Source organism: Rattus rattus, chromosome X (assembly GCF_011064425.1).
Source record: "Rattus rattus isolate New Zealand chromosome X, Rrattus_CSIRO_v1, whole genome shotgun sequence".
Classification (NCBI taxonomy): Eukaryota; Metazoa; Chordata; class Mammalia; order Rodentia; family Muridae; genus Rattus; species Rattus rattus.
In genome coordinates, this window is record NC_046172.1 from 12,145,489 (window position 1) to 12,164,265 (window position 18,777).

At 43.6% G+C, this 18,777-nt stretch overlaps 1 pseudogene across 1 annotated transcript; it reads right to left on the reverse strand.

Moving 5' to 3' along the window:
• Positions 1–6,431: 6,431 nt before the first annotated feature.
• Positions 6,432–7,404, reverse strand: LOC116888480 (annotated as a pseudogene). Its single transcript, XR_004386316.1, has one exon. The product of XR_004386316.1 is annotated as a transforming protein RhoA-like (transcript).
• Positions 7,405–18,777: the final 11,373 nt, after the last annotated feature.

Here is an 18,777-nt window from a genome sequence, read left to right on the forward strand (position 1 = left end):
GAACAGTTCTCTGCACCCAAATCCTGTGGGAGGGAAAGCTAAACTTTTAGAGGGGCAGACATGCCTGGGAAGCCAGAAGAGACTACACTCTGCCCACATTTCTAACTCCAGAGGAAAACACTTAACGCCATCTGGGACTCCAGTGCACGGGGGGCCCGGGGAAAGGCGGCGCAGACCCTCCTGGTTGCCACCCTCACGGAGAACTCAAAAGCAGCCCCCCCCAAGCCAATTTGAGCCATGGGACCTCAGGTAAGACCAACTTTCTGCTCCAAGCAACCAGCCTGGTGGACTCCAGGACATAGGCCCCACAGGAACAACTGAAGACCAGTAGACAGGAAAGACTAGCACGCACCCGGCAGAACACTCTGTTCCCATAACTGGCTGAAAGAAAAACAGGAAAACAGGTCTACAGCACCTCTGAAACACAGGCTTATAAGACAGTCTAGCCTCTGTCAGAAATAGCAGAACAAGGTAACACCAGAGTCAACCTGATGGTGAGAGGCAAGCACAGGAAACCAAGCAACAGAAACAAAGACTACATGGCATCATCAGAGCCCAATTCTCCTACCAAAGCAAAGCTGAATATCCAAAGACACCAGAAAAAGAAGATCTAGATTTAAAATCACATTTGATCATGATGATAGAGGACTTCAAGAAAGACATAAAGAACTCCCTTAGAGAAACGCAGGAAAACATAAATAAACAAGTAGAAGCCTATAGACAGGAATCACAAAAATCCCTGAAAAAATTCCAGGAAAACACAATCAAACAAGTGAACGAGGTTAAAAATGGAAATAGAAGCAATAAAGAAAACACAAAGAGAAAAAACCCTGGATATACAAAAAACCAAAGGAAGAGACAAGGAGCCATAGATACAAGCATCACCAACAGAATACAAGAGAGAGAAGAGAGATTCTGAGGAGCAGAAGATTCCATAGAAATCATCGACACAACAGTCAAAGATAATGTAAAACAGAAAAAGTTACTGGTCCAAAACATCCGGGAAATCCAGGACAGAATGACAGGATCAAACCTAAGGATAATAGGTATGGAAGAGAGTGAAGACTCGCAGCTCAAAGGATCAATAAATATCTTCAACAAAATCATAGAAGAAAACTTCCTTAACCTAAAGAAAGAGATGCCCATAAACATACAAAAAGCCTACAGAACTCCAAATAGATTGGACCAGAAAAGAAACTCCTCCCATCACATAATAGTCAAAACACCAAATGCACAAAATAAAGAAAGAATACTAAAAGCAGTAAGGGAAAAAGGTCAAGTAACATATAAAGGCAGACCTATCAGAATCACACCAGATTTCTCAGCAGAGACTATGAGAGCCAGAAGATCATTGACAGTTGTCATACAGACCCTAAGAGAACACAAATACCAGCCCAGATTACTGTATCCAGCAAAAGACTCAGTTAACATAGATGGAGAAACCAAGATATTCCATGACAAAACCAAATTCACACAATATCTTACTACAAATCGAGCCCTACAAAGGATAATAATTGGTAAAGCCCAAAATAAGGAGGCAAGCTATACCCTAGAAAAAGCAAGAAACTAATCATCTTGGCAACAAAACAAAGAAGAAAAGCACACAAACATAATCTCACATCCAAATATGAATATAACAGGAAGCAATAATCACTATTCCTTAACATCTCTCAACATCAATGGTCTCAAATCTCCAATAAAAAGACAAAGATTAACAAACTGGATACGCAATGAGGACCCTGCATTCTGCTGCCTACAGGAAACACACCTCAGAGACAAAGACAGACACTACCTCAGAGTGAAAGGCTGGAAAACAACTTTCCAAGAAAATGGTCAGAAGAAGCAAGCTGCAGTAGCCATTCTAATATTGAATAAAATCGATTTTCAACTAAACCTCATCAAAAAAGATAAGCAAGGACACTTCCTATTCATCAAAGAAGAAATCCACCAAGATGAACTCTCAATCCTAAATATTTATGCCCCAAAAACAAGGGCACCTACATACATAAAAGAAACCTTACTAAAGCTCAAAACACACACTGCACCTCACACAATAATAGTAGGTGATTTCAACACTCCAATCTTATCAATGGACAGATCATGGAAACAGAAATTAAACAGAGACATAGACAGACTAAGAGAAGTCATGAACCAAATGGACTTAACAGATATTTATAAAACATTCTATCCTAAAGTGAAATCTGGATATACCTTCTTCTCACCACCTCATGGTACTTTCTCCAAAACTGAACCATATAACTGGTGAAAAAACAGGCCTCAACAGATACAGAACCATAGAAATAATCCCATGCATCCCATCAGACCACCCGGGCTAAAGCTTGTCTTCAATAAATAATAAGGAAGAAAAGAACACATATACATGGAAGTTGAACAATGCTCTACTCAATGATAACCTGGTCAAGGAAGAAATAAAGAAAGAAATTAAAGATTTTCTTAGAATTTAATGAAAATGTAGGTAGAACATACTCAAACTTATGGGACACAATGAAAGCTGTGCTAAGAGGAAAACTCATAGCTCTGAGTGCCTACAGAAAGAAGCAGGAGAGAGCATATGTCAGCAGCTTGACAGCACACCCAAAAGCTCTAGAACAAAAAGAAGCAAATACACCCAGGAGGAGTAGAAGGCAGGAAATAATCCAACTCAGAGCTGAAATCAACCAAGTAGAAACAAAAAGGACCATACAAAGAATCAACAGAACCAAAAGTTGGTACTTTGAGAAAATCAACCAGATAGATAAACCCCTTAGCCAGACTAACTAGAGGACACAGAGAATTTGTCCAAATTAACAAAATCAAAATGAAAAGGGAGACATAACAACAGAATCAGAGGAAATTAAAAAAATTATCAGATCTTACTATAAATCCTATATTCAACAAAATTTGAAAATGTGCAGGAAATGGACAATTTCCTAGACAGATACCAGGTACTGAAGTTAAATCAGGAACAGATAAACCAGTTAAACAATCCCATAACTCCTAAAGAAATAGAAGCAGTCATTAAAAGTCTCCCAACCAAAATGAGCCCAGGTCCAGATGGGTTCAGTGCAGAGTTCTATCAGACCTTCATAGAAGATCTCATACCAATACTATCCAAACTATTCCACAAAATTGAAACAGATGGAGCACTACCAAATTCCTTCTATGAAGCCACAATTACTCTTATACCTAAACCACACAAAGACCCAACAAAGAAAGAGAACTTCAGACCAATTTCCCTTATGAATATCGATGCAAAAATACTCAATAAAATTCTGGCAAACCAAATCCAAGAGCACATCAAAACAATTGTCCACCATGATCAAGTAGTCTTCATCCCAGGCATGCAGGGATGGTTTAATATATGGAAAACCATCAACATAATCCATTATATAGACAAACTGAAAGAACAAAACCACATGAACATTTCATTAGATGCTGAGAAAGCATTTGACAAAATTCAACACCCCTTCAGGATAAAAGTCCTGGGAAGAATAGGACTTCAAGGCCCATACCTAAACATAGTAAAAGCCATATACAGCAAACCAGTCGCTAACATTAAACTAAATGGAGAGAAACTTGAAGCAATCCCACTAAAATCAAGGACTAGACAAGGCTGTCCACTCTCTCCCTACTTCTTCAGTATAGTTCTCGATGTCCTAGCCAGAGCAATCAGACAACAAAAGGAGATCAAAGGGATACAGATTGGAAAAGAAGTCAAAATATCAGTATTTGCAGATGGTATAATAGTATATTTAAGTGATCCCAAAAGTTCCACCAGAGAACTAATAAACTTGATAAACACCTTCAGCAAAGTGGCTGGGTATAAAATTAACTCAAATAAATCAGTAGCCTTCCTCTACACAAAAGAGAAACAAGCTGAGAAAGAAATTAGGGAAAAGACACCCTTCATAATAGTCCCAAATAATATAAAATACCGCGGTGTTACTTTAACCAAGCAAGTGATAGATCTGTACAATAAGAACTTCAAGACTCTGAAGAAAGAAATTGAAGAAGATCTCAGAAGATGGAAAGATCTCCCATGCTCATGGATTGGCAGGATTAATATAGTAAAAATGGCCATTCTACCAAAAAGCGATCTACAGATTCAATGCAATCCCCATCAAAATACCAATCCAATTCTTCAAAGAGTTAGACAGAACAATTTGCAAATTCATCTGGAATAACAAAAACCCAGGATAGCTAAAGCTATCCTCAACAATAAAAGGACTTCAGGGGGAATCACTATCCCAGAACTCAAGCAGTATTACAGAGCAATAGTGATAAAAACTGCATGGTATTGGTACAGAGACAGACAGATAGACCAATGGAACAGAATTCAAGACCCAGAAATGAACCCACACACCTATGGGCACTTGATTTTTGACAAAGGAGCCAAAACCATCCAATGGAAAAAAGATAGCATTTTCAGCAAATGGTGCTGGTTCAACTGGAGGTCAACATGTAGAAGAATGCAGATCGATCCATGCTTATCACCCTGTACAAAGCTTAAGTCCAAGTGGATCAAGGACCTCCACATCAAACCAGATACACTCAAACTAATAGAAGAAAAACTAGTGAAGCATTTGGAACACATGGGCACTGGAAAAAAAATTTCCTGAACAAAACACCAATGGCTTATGCTCTAAGATCAAGAATCCCCACAAATGGGATCTCATAAACTGCAAAGTTCTGTAAGGCAAAAGGACACTGTGGTTAGGACAAACGGCAACCAACAGATTGGGAAAAGATCTTTACCAATCCTACAACAGATAGTGGGCTTATATCCAAAATATACAAAGAACTCAAGAAGTTAGACCGCAGGGAGACAAATAACCCTATTAAAAAATGGGGTTCAGAGCTAAACAAAGAATTCACAGCTGAGGAATGCTGAATGACTGAGATACACCTAAAGAAATGTTCAACATCTTTAGTCATAAGCGAAATGCTAATCAAAACAATCCTGAGATTCCACCTCACATAAGTTAGAATGGCTAAGATCCAAAACTCCGGCAACAGCAGATGCTGGCAAGGATGTGGAGAAAGAGGAACACTCCTCCATTGCTGGTGGGATTGCAGACTGATACAACCATTCTGGAAATCAGTCTGGAGGTTCCTCAGAAAATTGGACATTGAACTGCCTGAGGATCCAGCTATACCTCTCCTGGCATATACCCAAAAGATGCCCCAACATATAAAAAAGACACGTGCTCCACCATGTTCATCGCAGCCTTATTTATAATAGCCAGAAGCTGGAAAGAACCCAGATGCCCTTCAATAGAGGAATGGATACAGAAAATGTGGTACATCTACACAATGGAATATTACTCAGCTATCAAAAAATAATGACTTTATGAAATTAAAGGCAAATGGTTGGAACTGGAAAATATCATCCTGAGTGAGCTAACCCAATCACAGAAAGACATACATGGTATGCACTCATTGATAAGTGGCTATTAGCCCAATGCTTGAATTACCCTAGATGCCTAGAACAAATGAAACTCAAGACGGATGATCAAAATGTGAATGCAGATCGGCTCCTGAGAGACACAGCCAGAATACAGCAAATACAGAGGCGAATGCCAGCTGCAAACCACTGAACTGAGAACGGGACCCCCGTTGAAGGAATCAGAGAAAGAACTGGAAGAGCTTGAAGGGGCTTGAGACCCCATATGTACAACAATGCCAACCAACCAGAGCTTCCAGGGACTAAGCCACTACCTAAAGACTATACATGGACTGACCCTGAACTCTGACCTCATAGGTAGTAATGAATATCCTAGTAAGAGCACCAGTGGAAGGGGAAGACCTGGGTCCTGCCAAGACTGAACCCCCAGTGAACTAGACTGTTGGGGAGAGGGAAGCAATGGGGGGAGGGTTGGGAGGGGAACACCCATAAGGAAGGGGAGGGGGGAGAGGATGTTTGCCCGGAAACAGGGAAAGGGAATAACAATCAAAATATATATAAAAATACTCAAATTAATAATAAAAAAAAAAAAAAAAAAAAAAAAAAGAAGTAAAGCTCTGGGGTTGGGGTTTAGCCTCAGTGGTGGATCGTGCCTACCAAGCGCCAGCCCTAGGTTGGTCCTCAGCTCCAGAAAACAAACAAACAAGAAGAAGAAGGAGGAGGAGGAGGAGGAGGAGGAGGAGGAGGAGGAGGGAAGAGGAGGAGGAAGGAGGAGGAGGAGGGAAGAGGAGGAGGAAGGAGGAGGAGGAAGGAAAAGGAGGAGGAAGGAGGAGGAGGATAAAGAAGAAGGAGGAGGAGGAAGAAGGAGGAGGAGGAAGAGGGGGAGGAGGAGGAGGAGGAGGAGGAGGAGGAGGAGGAGAGAGAAGAAGAAGAAGAAGAAGAAGAAGAAGAAGAAGAAGAAGAAGAAGAAGAAGAAGAAGAAGAAGAAGAAGAAGAAGAAGAAGAAGAAGAAGAAGAAGAACTCTGAAGTAGTGACTCACCAGAGTTCCTTGTAGCTGACAGAAAATAAGCAGGACCTGTTAGTTATAAAGTAGTTGCAGCCTAATTCACAAAAGTTACCAACTGTTTCTCTTTCTAGAAAGAAGCAGGAAGTTGTGAAATTCTTTGAATGAGCGCCTGGTGTCAGGTGGAGTGCAGAGAGGGCGTTAGAGCAGTGTCAGAAGGACCCTGGCTGGTCAGACAGGCTGGACATCATTAATAATCATGGTTGGCTTCTAAATACTGGTAGCAAGATGACTTCTGATTTGTAATCTTAGGTAAATTATAGATAAATGAAAAGGCCAGTAATCGTACACTAAGATTAATAAACAGCACTTCAAATTAACCGCATGAGGCTGTGCTTCACAAGGCTTCATGAGATGAGGCACCCAGACTTTTTCTTCCCGCATCTAGCTTGCAGAGCAGCTCTTGTGGCCATCTCAAAAACCTCTCTCACTCCATCTTTGGTCTTTGCTAAACCCTCCATGTACCCAAAAGTGCCAATCCTGTTTGCCACATCTCTGCCTTCTTCAGGTTTTACCAGCTCCTGCTTCATTTTGGCTAACTCCCTCCTTGTGTGCTCATCATTCCGAAGATCCTTCTTGTTTCCAACTAGGATGATGGATGGGCACATTTGGACAGAAATGCTTGACTTCTGGAGTCCATTTTTCTGGGATGGACTATCAGGGCTGTCAAGGGAAAAACACATCAGTATAATATCAGTGTCTGGGTAGGAGAGAGGCCTCAGGCAGTCATAATCTTCCTGTCCAGTTGTGTCCCATAAAGGTAACTCTACCTGCTTTCCATCCACTCCAATATCTGCCACATAGTTCTCAAACACTGTGGGCACATAAACCTCTGGGAACTGGTCCTTGCTGAAGGCTATGAGCAAGCACGTCTTACCACAAGCTCCATCACCAACAATCACCAGTTTCTTCCTGATGGTAGCCATCACTTATGAAGGTGCTAAAGACATACAGCTTCTGGAACGCAGTTGTACAAAGTACCTGGGACTTCTTAGGTGCAAGGCTCAAGGTGATGACTCCGAGTTCAGCCTCTTTGCACTGAGGACACCTGCCTGCGAGTCAGCAAGCTCTGAGACAAGGAAATAATATAGTTAACAGATGTTATGGACCAAATGAACGCAACAGACATCTTCAGAACATTTCACTGAGGCACAGAAGAATATACCTTCCTCTCAGAACCTCACAGAACTTTCTTCAAAATTGACCACATACTTGGGCATAAAGCAAGTCTCAATAGATACCAGAAAATTGAAATAACTCCCTGCATCCTATCAGACGCCACAGATTAAAGCTGCATTTCAACAACAGCAGAAACAACAGAAAGCTTACAAGCTTATGGAAACAGAACAACTCTCTACTCAATGAACACTGGGTCAAGACAGATATAAAGAAGTTAACACTTCATAGAATTTAGTGAAAATGAAGGCACACAATGAAAGTAGTGCTAAGGGGGAAAGTTCATAAAACTAATGCCTTCATAAAGAAATTGGAGAGATCGCATACTAACAACTTAACACCACACCTGAAAGTTCTAGAACAAAAAGAAGCAAACACACCCAAGAGGAGTAGACAGCAGGAAATAATCAAACTCAGGGCTGAAATCAACAAGTAGAAACATAGAGAACTATACAATGAATCAACCAAATTAAGAGCTGGTTCTTTGAGAAAATCAACAAGATGGATAAACCCTTTCCTAATCAAAAGGCAGAGAGAGAGAATATCCAAAGTAACAAAATCAGAAATAAAAGGGGCTACATAACAACAAACAGTGATAAAATCTGAAGAGTCATTAGGTTATACTTCAAAAGCCTGTACTCCCCAAATTTAAAAAGCTAAAAGAAATGGGCACATTTCTTGATAGATATCACTTACCAAAGTTAAATGAAGATCAGTTAAGCAATTTAAATATACTTTTAACCCATTAGAAGCAGTTATTAAATGTATTCCAACCAAAGAAACAAACAAAAGCAAAAACAAACCGGGGGCCAGATGGTTTTATCACAGAATTCTACCAGACTTTCAAAGAAGAGTTAATACCAATACTCCTTGAATTATTTCACAAAATAGAAATAGAAGGCACATCACTCAATCCATTTTACTAGCCCACAGTTACTTTGATACACAAACTACACAAAGATTCAGAAAGAAAGAAAGAAAGAAAGAAAGAAAGAAAGAAAGAAAGAAAGAAAGAAAGAAAGAAAGAAAGAATTACAGATCAATTCCCTCATAAACATGGATGCAAAAACACTCAACAGAACACTTGGAAACTGGATCCAAAAACACATCAAAAAGACTGTCCATTGTGATTAAGTAGGCTTCATTCCAGAGATTTAAGAATTCCACATACAAAATTCTGTCAGTATAACCCACCAGATTAACAAACTGAAAGAAAAAAAAAATCCCACATCTCTTTAGATGCTGAAAAAGCCATTGACAAAATCCAACACCCCTTCATGATAAAAGTCTTGAAGAGATCAGAAAAACAAGGAATATACCTAAACGTAATAAAGGCATTATAAGAAAGACAATAGCCAACATCAATTTAAATGGAGAGAAATTCAAAGCAATTCAACTAAAATCAGGAACAAGATGAGTCTGTCCTCTCTCTCTCCATATCCATTCAATCTATTACTTGAAGTTCAAGCTAGAGCAATAGAACAACTAAAGGAAATAAAAGAGATACAAATTGGAAAAGAAGTAGTTGAAGTATTGCTATTTGCAGATGATCAGATAGTATACATAAGAGCAACCCCAAAAATTCTGCCAGGGAACCCGTACAGCTGATAAACACCTTCAACAAAGTGGCTGGATACAAAATTAACAACAGCAACAGCAACAACAAAGTAGCACTCCAATATACAAATGATAAACGGTCTGAAAAAGAAATTAGGGAAACAATACCCTTCAAAATAGCCGCAAATAATATAAAAATATCTTGGTGTAAGCAAATGAAAGACCTACATAACAAGAACTTCAAGTCTTTGAACAAAGAAACTGGGCTAGAGAGACAGCTCAGAGGTTAAGCCACTGCCTGCTCTTACAGAGGTCCTGAGTTCAATTCCCAGCAATCACAGATGGCTCACAACTATCTGTAATGAAATCTGGTGCTCTCTTGTTGTCTGTATACATACACTCAGTCAAAAGGATGTATACATAATAAATAAACAAATCTGAAAGAAAGGAAGGAAGGAAGGAAGGAAGGAAGGAAGGAAGGAAGGAAGGAACTGGAGAAGATATCAAAGGATGGAAAGACCTCCCATACTCATGGATTGGTAGGATTAGCATAGTAAAAATGGCCAACTTTCCTAAAGCAATCTACAGATTCAATGCAATTCCCATCAAAATTCCAATATAATTACAGGCATTTACAGAAAAATACTCAACTTCATGTAGAAAAATAAAAAATATAAACCAAGATAGCTAAAACATTCCTGTAAAATAATATAGGATTCAGAGGTTCCCAAGGTATTACCATCCCAGACTTCAAGCACAAGCTCTACTACACAGCTTTAGCAATACAAGCCATTGATCAATGGAATTGAATCCAAGCCCCAGACATAAATTCACACACCTACGGACACCTGATTTTTGACAAAAAAAAAAATCTAAAATCATGCAATACAAAAAAGAAAACATCATCAACAAATGTCTACAGGTAAAAGAATGCAAACAGATCCATATCCATCACCCTGCACAAATCTCAAGTCCAAGTGGATCAAAGACCTCAACATAAAACCAGATACACTAAATCTAATAGAAGAGAAACTGCAGAATAGCCTTGGACGCATTGGCGCAGGAGGCAAATTTCTGGATGAACATATAAATATGGGTGTGTGTGTGTGTGTGTGTGTGTGTGTGTGTGTGTGTGTGTGTGTGTTACATTTACACAATGGAGTATTGCTCAGCTGTTAAAAATAACATCCTGAAATTTGCATACAAGTAGATAAAACTAGAAAAAAATAATCCTGAGTGAGGTAACTGAGACCCAGAAAGACAAACTTGGTATATACTCATTTATATACAGATATTCGATGTAAAGTAAAGGATAATCATGTTACAATCCACAGACTCAGAGAAGTTAAGTAACAAGGAGAGAACAGGGGCAGGGAACACATGGATCTCACTGGAAATAGAACAGATTTTATAGGTAGAGCTGGGGTGCATGGGTATGGAAAGAAGAGGGATCAGATGGGAAGAAGAGAGTTGACTGGAAATGGGGGCGGGCTATTTGGAAGTGAGCTAGAAACATAGTGCAGTGGAAAGTCCCTGGAATCTACAATGACGACTGTAGCAAAAACTCCTAGTAATGGAAGATATGGAACCTGAACTGGCCATCTTCTCTAACCAGGCAAGGCTTGCAGTGGGGTGACTAGAACACCAACCCAGCCACAAAAGCTTTGACTTACAATTTGTCCTACCTGAAAAGTGTGCTGGGGTAAAGGAGGCACAAACTTTGTGGGAGTGGTCAACCAATGACTGGTCCAGCTTAAGATCCATGCCACAAGAGGGGCTCATCCATGACACAGCCTACAGAACCAGAAACCAGAGGGTGCAGAGTCCAGAGACCTAAGGTAGAACCAAACACAACTAGAAAAAGAAATCAATGAAATGATTGCTAATGATACTCTACTATACTTGTAGACCTGAGCCAAGCATAATCATCGCTAGAGAGATTTCATCCAGAACCTGATGGAAGCAGATGCAGAGTCCCACATTCAAACATTAGGCAGCTCTTGGAACCTTCAGGAAGAAGGAGAGGAAAGATTGTGGGAGCAGGAAGGGTAAAGGACACCAAGAGAACACAGTCCAAAGAATCGACTAAGGAGGACTCATGGGCCTCACAGAAAATGCACTGACAATCAGGGAGGCTGAACGTGTCTGGCGGAGGTTCTCTGTGTATATTGTGGTTGTTTAGCTTGATCTTCTTATGGGGCTCCTAAAAATGTGATCGGGGCTATCTCTAACTCTTTCACCTAATCTTTGGACACTTTCCTCCTACCAGATTTGCCTTGTTCAGCTATGATATGAAGGTTTGTGGCCAGCCTTATTGTGACATCTTATGCCACATTTGATTGATATCCATGGAAGGTGGATTTTCTTTTTTGTTTTTTGTTTTTTGTTTTTTCTAAAGGGAAAGAGAAGGACTAGATCTGGGGGAGAGGGGAGCAGAGTGAGGAGAAGGATTGGGAAAACAGGAGAGAGAGGAAACTGGGATTGGGATGCAAAATATGAAAGAAGACAGAATGAATGAGCAAAAGAACGAAATAGATAAAAACATGAATAACATCATTATCGCCTGCTTTAACTTACTTGCAAACATGGAGCCGCTCACATCAATAACAAACACCACATTCTTCTCTACTGGCTGGAGGCCTCTGGGGGCAAAGTAATGAATAAAATAGCCACCATAGACCTGGATGAAAAGAAGGGGAGGCAAGAAGCATAGTGAGGGATAACCTGAATCAGCCCCCTCTCCCTCTCCTGCATGATGCCCTGCTCTTTCCTTCCCAGGCCAGCACACTCTCCCTACTTGTGACTGTTGGCTCTGTGTTTATCTGCACACCAGAACTGAACTGATGCTCTGCAGACTTTCATCCGAGGCCTTGCCCAGAGCAGCAGAGTGAAGAAGACAAGTTTGGGGCCCAGGCCTACAAGGGTCAGCATCTTTGGAATATGTGAGTTCCTGTCCACGAGGCAGCCTGACTTGCACAGGCTTGAGGGTCCCCGGGGACGTTTGTCTGGGCTCCAGGAACGGAAAGTATTGTTTTAACCTCCCTCGACAGAGTGAGCCGGGGGCCCAGCTCATTGCTGCCAAGGGCTGGGAGCTTGCAGGGCCTCCTTCTCCTCCTAAACTCTCCTTTCTGCTGTTGCTGGGCAGAGCAGAGAGGGGAGGAGGAAGCAGAGGCCAACAGAGCTGTGTGTGCAGAGGGGATTGGTTAGCACCAGGTGCAGATGCCTTGGCTGTCCTGCTGTGATTGGCTGTTGGTCCCCTGCCCCCACTCCCATCTTTCCCTCTGCAGAGCCTGAGGGCTGGGTCAGTGGAGGGAAGAGAAGGAGATGGGCCAGGAGGCCCCTCAGGACCAGTGTCCTCTCCAGCCAGGGAGGCCTAGGCTGCCTACAGCTTGAGGCCTAAGGAAGGCCTCTGGGCTGCCCGGGAAAGGCAGTGTTTGCTGCTGTGTGCTCTCAGTCACACACTGAGCTCCCTTCTTCTCCAGAGGAGAGAGGAATGGGAAGAGGAAATGCTTTTCCCTCCATCCCTGCCTCTGAGTTAATTCACATGGAATGGGAGGCCTGTCCCCACAATCCTTGCTCCTGTCCCGTTTCCCCAAGGCTTCAATCAGTCACACGCCCTGTCCCTGCCAAGCCAAGAGCAGAAATCTTGAGGGCTCCGAGTACCTGGTATAGGTGGGGAGCGAATGTGCCCACTAGTGTCTGACCCGATTCTAAACAGTTCTATGACTAGCCTGTGTCCTGGATAGAAGACTGTCCAGCAGCCTCCCACAGCCCACACAGTGAATCACGCCATGCTGTCAGCCCAGGAGAACTCAGAAGTGCAACAAATCACACAGGCTTGTACAAGCCACCTTGATTTCCAGAGGTGTTCATGTGCTCAAGAACGGGTTCATCCTGAAGAATTTGGTGTGTAAGTGTAAGGTCAGGCCTGCTGAAGCTGCTCTGAGTGCTAGGTGGGCACATTGTCTCTGAGTGACTTTGCTTCCTCCCGTCCATTACTGAGCCCACACAGGGACCGCAGGCCATAAAACCCTGCCCCTTCCCGCTGTGTCCCACTCACTGGCCACATGAAGAATTAGAGACCTCAGGGAGCTCCTACTTGGAGGACCCAGTAAGACCTTTGCTGTCTCCACCAGCAGCTTCCTCTGCTTCCTTCGTGGAGACCACACAGCACCAGACTCCCTTCCCACAGGAGCTGAGAGTCAGCCTGGCCTTCTTGCCACGTGACCACCCACACTCCCTGCTTTCATCTGCTGCAAACAGTCCAGGGCTGCCTGGCCTCTTAACCTCAAACCAGCCATATTTACAGTGTGGACTTGTCACTCTCAGATTCCTTGTCTTAGTACATGCCTTCCTCACTGTCTCTTTGCAACAGTCACAACTGCCACGACTCTCTATCTGTGTCCTTGCCTTCAGATGGCATAGGCCGCCTTCTCCCACAGAACCCTCTGCCTTTCCCTTCACTCCAGGTGAGATCAATTCACTATTGCCACAGGGCTTTCCATGTCAGCTCTTTTAGGAAGACCATCCTAACACCTCCTTGCCTGATACCACTCACATGCTGCTTAGCACAGCACCTACGGTTTATGTGATCTCTGATGACCATGAGGATCTCTCTGGTTCACAACGAGTAACTACCTGGGGAGACATTGGACGCTGAGACTGATCCTTTCTGAGTTTCCAGGGCCACTGAGTTGGGCCCAGGGCCTGAGTAGTTTTGCCGGTGGATGTGTCAAGATTGGGATGAAGGAGCAGGCTTGCTCCCAGCAATGTATGGGGTGGGGTAGAGGGAGAACTGTGTCTCACATATGGAGGAATGAAGATAGGAAGTGGGTTACCAGGGTCTAGGGTAGACAAGCAGAAGCCGAACAGTAGAGGAGGTAGAGGGAGACACACTCAGGGTACCAGTGAGCCTGAGCAAATCAATGCTCCTGTGCCCTGTGGGACTGGCTCAGGAAGTTGTGGAGAAAGGGGTTTGGTGGCTTGGGGCCTTTCAGAGGGTGCTCTGTGTGAGGAGCATTGCAGGGAGGCAGGAAAGACCTCCTGGGAGCTGACTTCCCAGGCTTTGGCTAACCTTATGAGCAAGCCTGGGGTCTTGGGTCAGAGCTGCTATGATCTCTTGGAGCACAGAAGCTCCCTTCTCCTCTAGGCGTCTTCAGGCTAAGAGTTGACACACTTCCTGTGCAGGAAAGGGCCTCAGGGTAGGGAACAAGGGTTCAGAAGCTAACCAGACAATAAGGTCAAGGACAAGCAGATAGGGTGAGACATACAGAAAGCATGTGGCCCAATTACTCAGCAAAACCTTGCTCTGCAAAGGAGCTGCTTACTGACACAACTCGGTGGCTCTGTTCAGGCCCTGTTCCAAGTCCTCCAGTTCTCTGTCTCTAACTGTGTGGTGTGTGCATGGTTCCCAAGGAGGGAAGCCACATGCCTTGACCCCTGATGGTAGCTCTCAAATATCTCTAGGAACACACAGGGGGACATCTCCTACATCCTAGAGCATGGCTCTGGCCCCAGTGACCGTGTGTCTAAGAACTCTGTAGTTCTAGAGTCCAAGTACCTGCACATCTCCAATGATGTCTTGCATGACCACATCATAGTGGACGGTGAAGTCGGCCATGATTCCTGAGTTGGAGAAAGCAGACTGCTCTTGCAGTGTTGGGGAGAAGGTGATGCGGACACAGGTCTCTTCCCTCTGTATCCTGGTGTATGAGGGCAAGTCACCCTCACCTGTATGGGCATTCAGGTGGCATGGAGGGCTCAGCAGAGAGAAAATTCATGGATGAGAACAGTAACAGAGGTAACATATGGGGAGGTTGAGACCTGGAACCCCTGACACTCCAGGCTGCTCCTCTTGTCTAGCATGCCCTTTCTGCTGCCCCACTGACACTCTGTCACAAGCCCCTTGGTCTGCTCCTGCCCTACCCCATTCATCACACCCTGTCTACCAGACCTAGCCCTCCCTCAGCTCCCAGCACCATGAGATAGAGGGTCAGTTCTTCACTCACAACCTCTCCCTGCCTCACTTCCCACCCCACCTAAGGCCTGTCTCTGCAGGACTCTCAGGCCCCCAGCTCCACAGGGAGTCACAGTCTCCTTCTCCTGAGACCAATGTAGTGAGTGGGTGGAGAGGACAGAGGCAGACACAGTGGCAGGGCTGGGCTCCTCTCTTCTCCTTCCTGCTGTGAGACAGGGCAGGCTAGCAGGGCTCTCCTCTGAGAGAGCCTGGGTTTCTTCTCTATTCCCCCTGTCACTCAGAATGGTGCCTCCGAATGAGCCTCTTCCAGTCTTCTGAAATCATGGGCAACTTTTGGATCTGTGCATTTGCCCAACTGTCGTCAAGATCAACTCCTCTGGAATTTTAGTCCAAGACAAGTGTCCACTTAGAAAAGTCCCAGAGCCTCCCTTTCTCCAGAAAGTAGAGACTTGGGAATTCAGCTCCCTCCCCCTTCCTGCTCCAGCTGTCAGGAAGCTTAGGGGCAAACTGAGCCCCTTGCTCTGAGAGCCTGGTCACATACATTCCCTGGGCTTCCTTCCTTCCAGGCCTCTTTGTTTTGTTTTATCCCCACAGGACTACTTCTATCCTCTGTTTTAACCTTTAAGGAGAAGGGGGAGGGAGCTGCCATTTATAGCTTGGGACTCAAGCATGCAGGCTGCTAGATTCAGCTGCCCCCTGGGCCCAGGTCCCTCGTATTGCCCTGTGTGCCTGGGCCACTTCTTGACTTTTTGTGAGTTCTAGTCTCCATAGCCACAGCACAGGGGTGCCAGTGGCTCCTGGATAGTTGTGGGCTGTCCTAGGTATTCACTGTGTCCTTAAGGAAGCACACCTTGAGCTTTGAGAGTGTCAAAGGAAGGGAACTCTTACCACCATCCCCACCAGTATTATTCATTAGGACGCTTCATGTCACGTGAAGGAAGAATGCTGTCCTGTCTTGCTGTGGGTCCCAGGGCATGAGGTGGCTGAGTAACAACGACCTCCATTGATTCGTATTTTTGAATGATTGTCCCATAGAAAGTGACACTCTTAGGAGTTTAGGCCCAGTTGGAATAGTAAGGCCTTCTTGGGTGACGTGTGTCACTGGGGGGAGGCGTTTAAGGCTCTGGTTCTCAATCTAGATCTAATGTGTCTTTCATTTCTGCCTCCTTCCGGTCAAGGTGTAAAACTCTGAGCTCCTGCTTCATCACCATGTCTACCTGCACCCCACCATGCTTCCTGCTGTTGTGATGATGGACTCAACCTCTAAAACTGTACGCCAGCCCCAATGAAAAGTTTTCCTTTATGAATTTGTTATAGCCTCTCTTCACAGCAATAGAAACCCTGACTAAGCCATGGTATAACTTTTTTGAGAAAGTGATCACCTGGGATGTATAAGGGCTGAGGCCTCAATGGACTTCTTTCTCCTCTTTATAGAGTGGGAGAGCTGAGAATCAAGTCAGAGGGCACGTCTACATTTTCTTGCTGAAGTCAGTTTACCCTTTTAGCTACATAGCCAGTTTGTCTGAAGTATCCTTTGTGACTACCTCCTGAGCATTGGGATTACAAATGGGTCATCATACCCATTAGGCTTTTTTTATGGGGTGTTAAAGAGCCTATCTAGATCTCATACTTATACCGTAAACAACTTTATCTTCTGAGCTCTCTCCACAGCCCCTGGTTTGAAATGCCCATTATTCTTCTTTTGCACAACTCTCACTTAAGCAGCACCTTCTGTGTATCGGAGAGTGATCTTTGGTACTTTCCACGCACCATTTAAAGTAATTCTCAAAGCTCAGCAAGTGGATGCTGTTTGCATCTTGCAGGCAGTGTATGAAACCAGAGATGGACAGTGATGTATCTGAGGGCACCTGGTAACAAAGCTAATGAGATTAGTCTTTCCCTTATAGTTCCAGACACGTTCTTCTGCCAATGCACATTGGCTGCTGACTCGTATCTATTACACAAATCTATGCCTGTGTGTGTTTGTGCAGATGTACCTAGTACACGCCAGCTTTGATTAACAACACCCTGTACACAGGAGAGCAGATGCCCTGCTTCTCTAGGTCCCTATAGCTCATGCTCTCTCCATCATACAGTTGTTCTTTTGAGAAGCAGTTTCTATTAGGTTGCTACTTGAAAATGACCTAACCAATTTCAAATGCCTAATGAGGGAATCCCCAAGTGACCGTGCACATAGACAGCATTTGCTATAGAGTTACCGGAGGCTCATGCTCTCTGCAACACCTACCTGTGCCTTGCATTGCTTAGCTCAGCCCTAGGCCCTACTTCAGAACGCCTGATAACCAGCTTCCAGGCGATACGGTAAGGAGCTGCAGGTTGAGCTGCTGCAGCCTGGCAGATGTGACCCTACTAGGACACACAGAGGAGCAATTCTTCTTGGGCAGGGGTCCTGCATCTGTTTGATCGCTTTATTTGGAAAGGTTCCTGTCATCCCAGCATTTTGGAGGATGTCAGAGGTAGAAGTGTTTGGAATTTAAAGCCAATCTAAGCTACATAGGGGTGTTTGAGGCCAGCCTGGACTATTTAAGACTGTCTCAAAAATGAACACAAAGTGAACAAAGAGCAACCTGGTCAGAAGCTTCAATTGATGGTAGTTGAGTCAGACTAGACGGCCAGAAAATGGGGAGAAAATTCAGAGAACTGAAAGTGATAAGCACCATTGGAGTAAAATACTTCAAAGGCACACATTATGTACCAGGCCTAGTTCTAATTGCTTTGCCCACAGATATTTTGAGTAGTGAGCCATCAACTCCCAGACCAGGCTGTGTGGGAATGTTTATGTCCTAATAACTCATCAGTGGCTTTCTTCAGACAACTGAGTACTGGCTCAATGAACTAGTGTACAAATTGCCCCAGAACAACAATAGATGCCGTGGTATAATTTCCATATGGGTTGCCCTTCACATTTAACCTGTAGCTTAAAATAGTTTATCTAGTCATTATTCACCTTATGTTGGATTTTTAAAATAGAGTGCTCTTTATAAAGTGGCAATATGTCATGATGGGGATTGAAGCAAGAACCTTTTGCGTGGTAGACAAGCACTCTAGTACTGAGGTACAGTCTGTGCTTTTTGCTTATTATTTAAGCCACATTCTCAGTACTTTGCCCAGGCTGGCCGTGAACTCACTCTGTAAACCAGACAGACGTTCCTTGAACTTAAGAGTCCTCCATCCTCAGCCTCCTATGTAATAACTATATTGTACAATTACAGTCCAGTTATGGAAAACAAATTTCAAGCGAAGGGAACAATTTGGACAAAAATATCAACAGGTGTTTTTGAGGGGGAACCTGTTCAAAGGGCTCTTACTATTCCTAGACAAGAAGCTATATCCTATGATGTAGAATGATTTGGATTTAACTAATGTTATCCTAAGGGAAGGACTGGAAACTGAACTGTCCATTTGTTATAGTAATGGCTCATAAAGGTAACTCAGGCTGATAAGGGTACAGAAACAAGGTCTTCCATTGTTTTCTGTGCCATGGGGCAACACCACTTGTCAGCAATTTTGTCTCCATGTCCTACCTGCCTTCAAGGCCTGACACTTGGAAAAGAGCTAATGCCTAAGTTTCCCAAGAA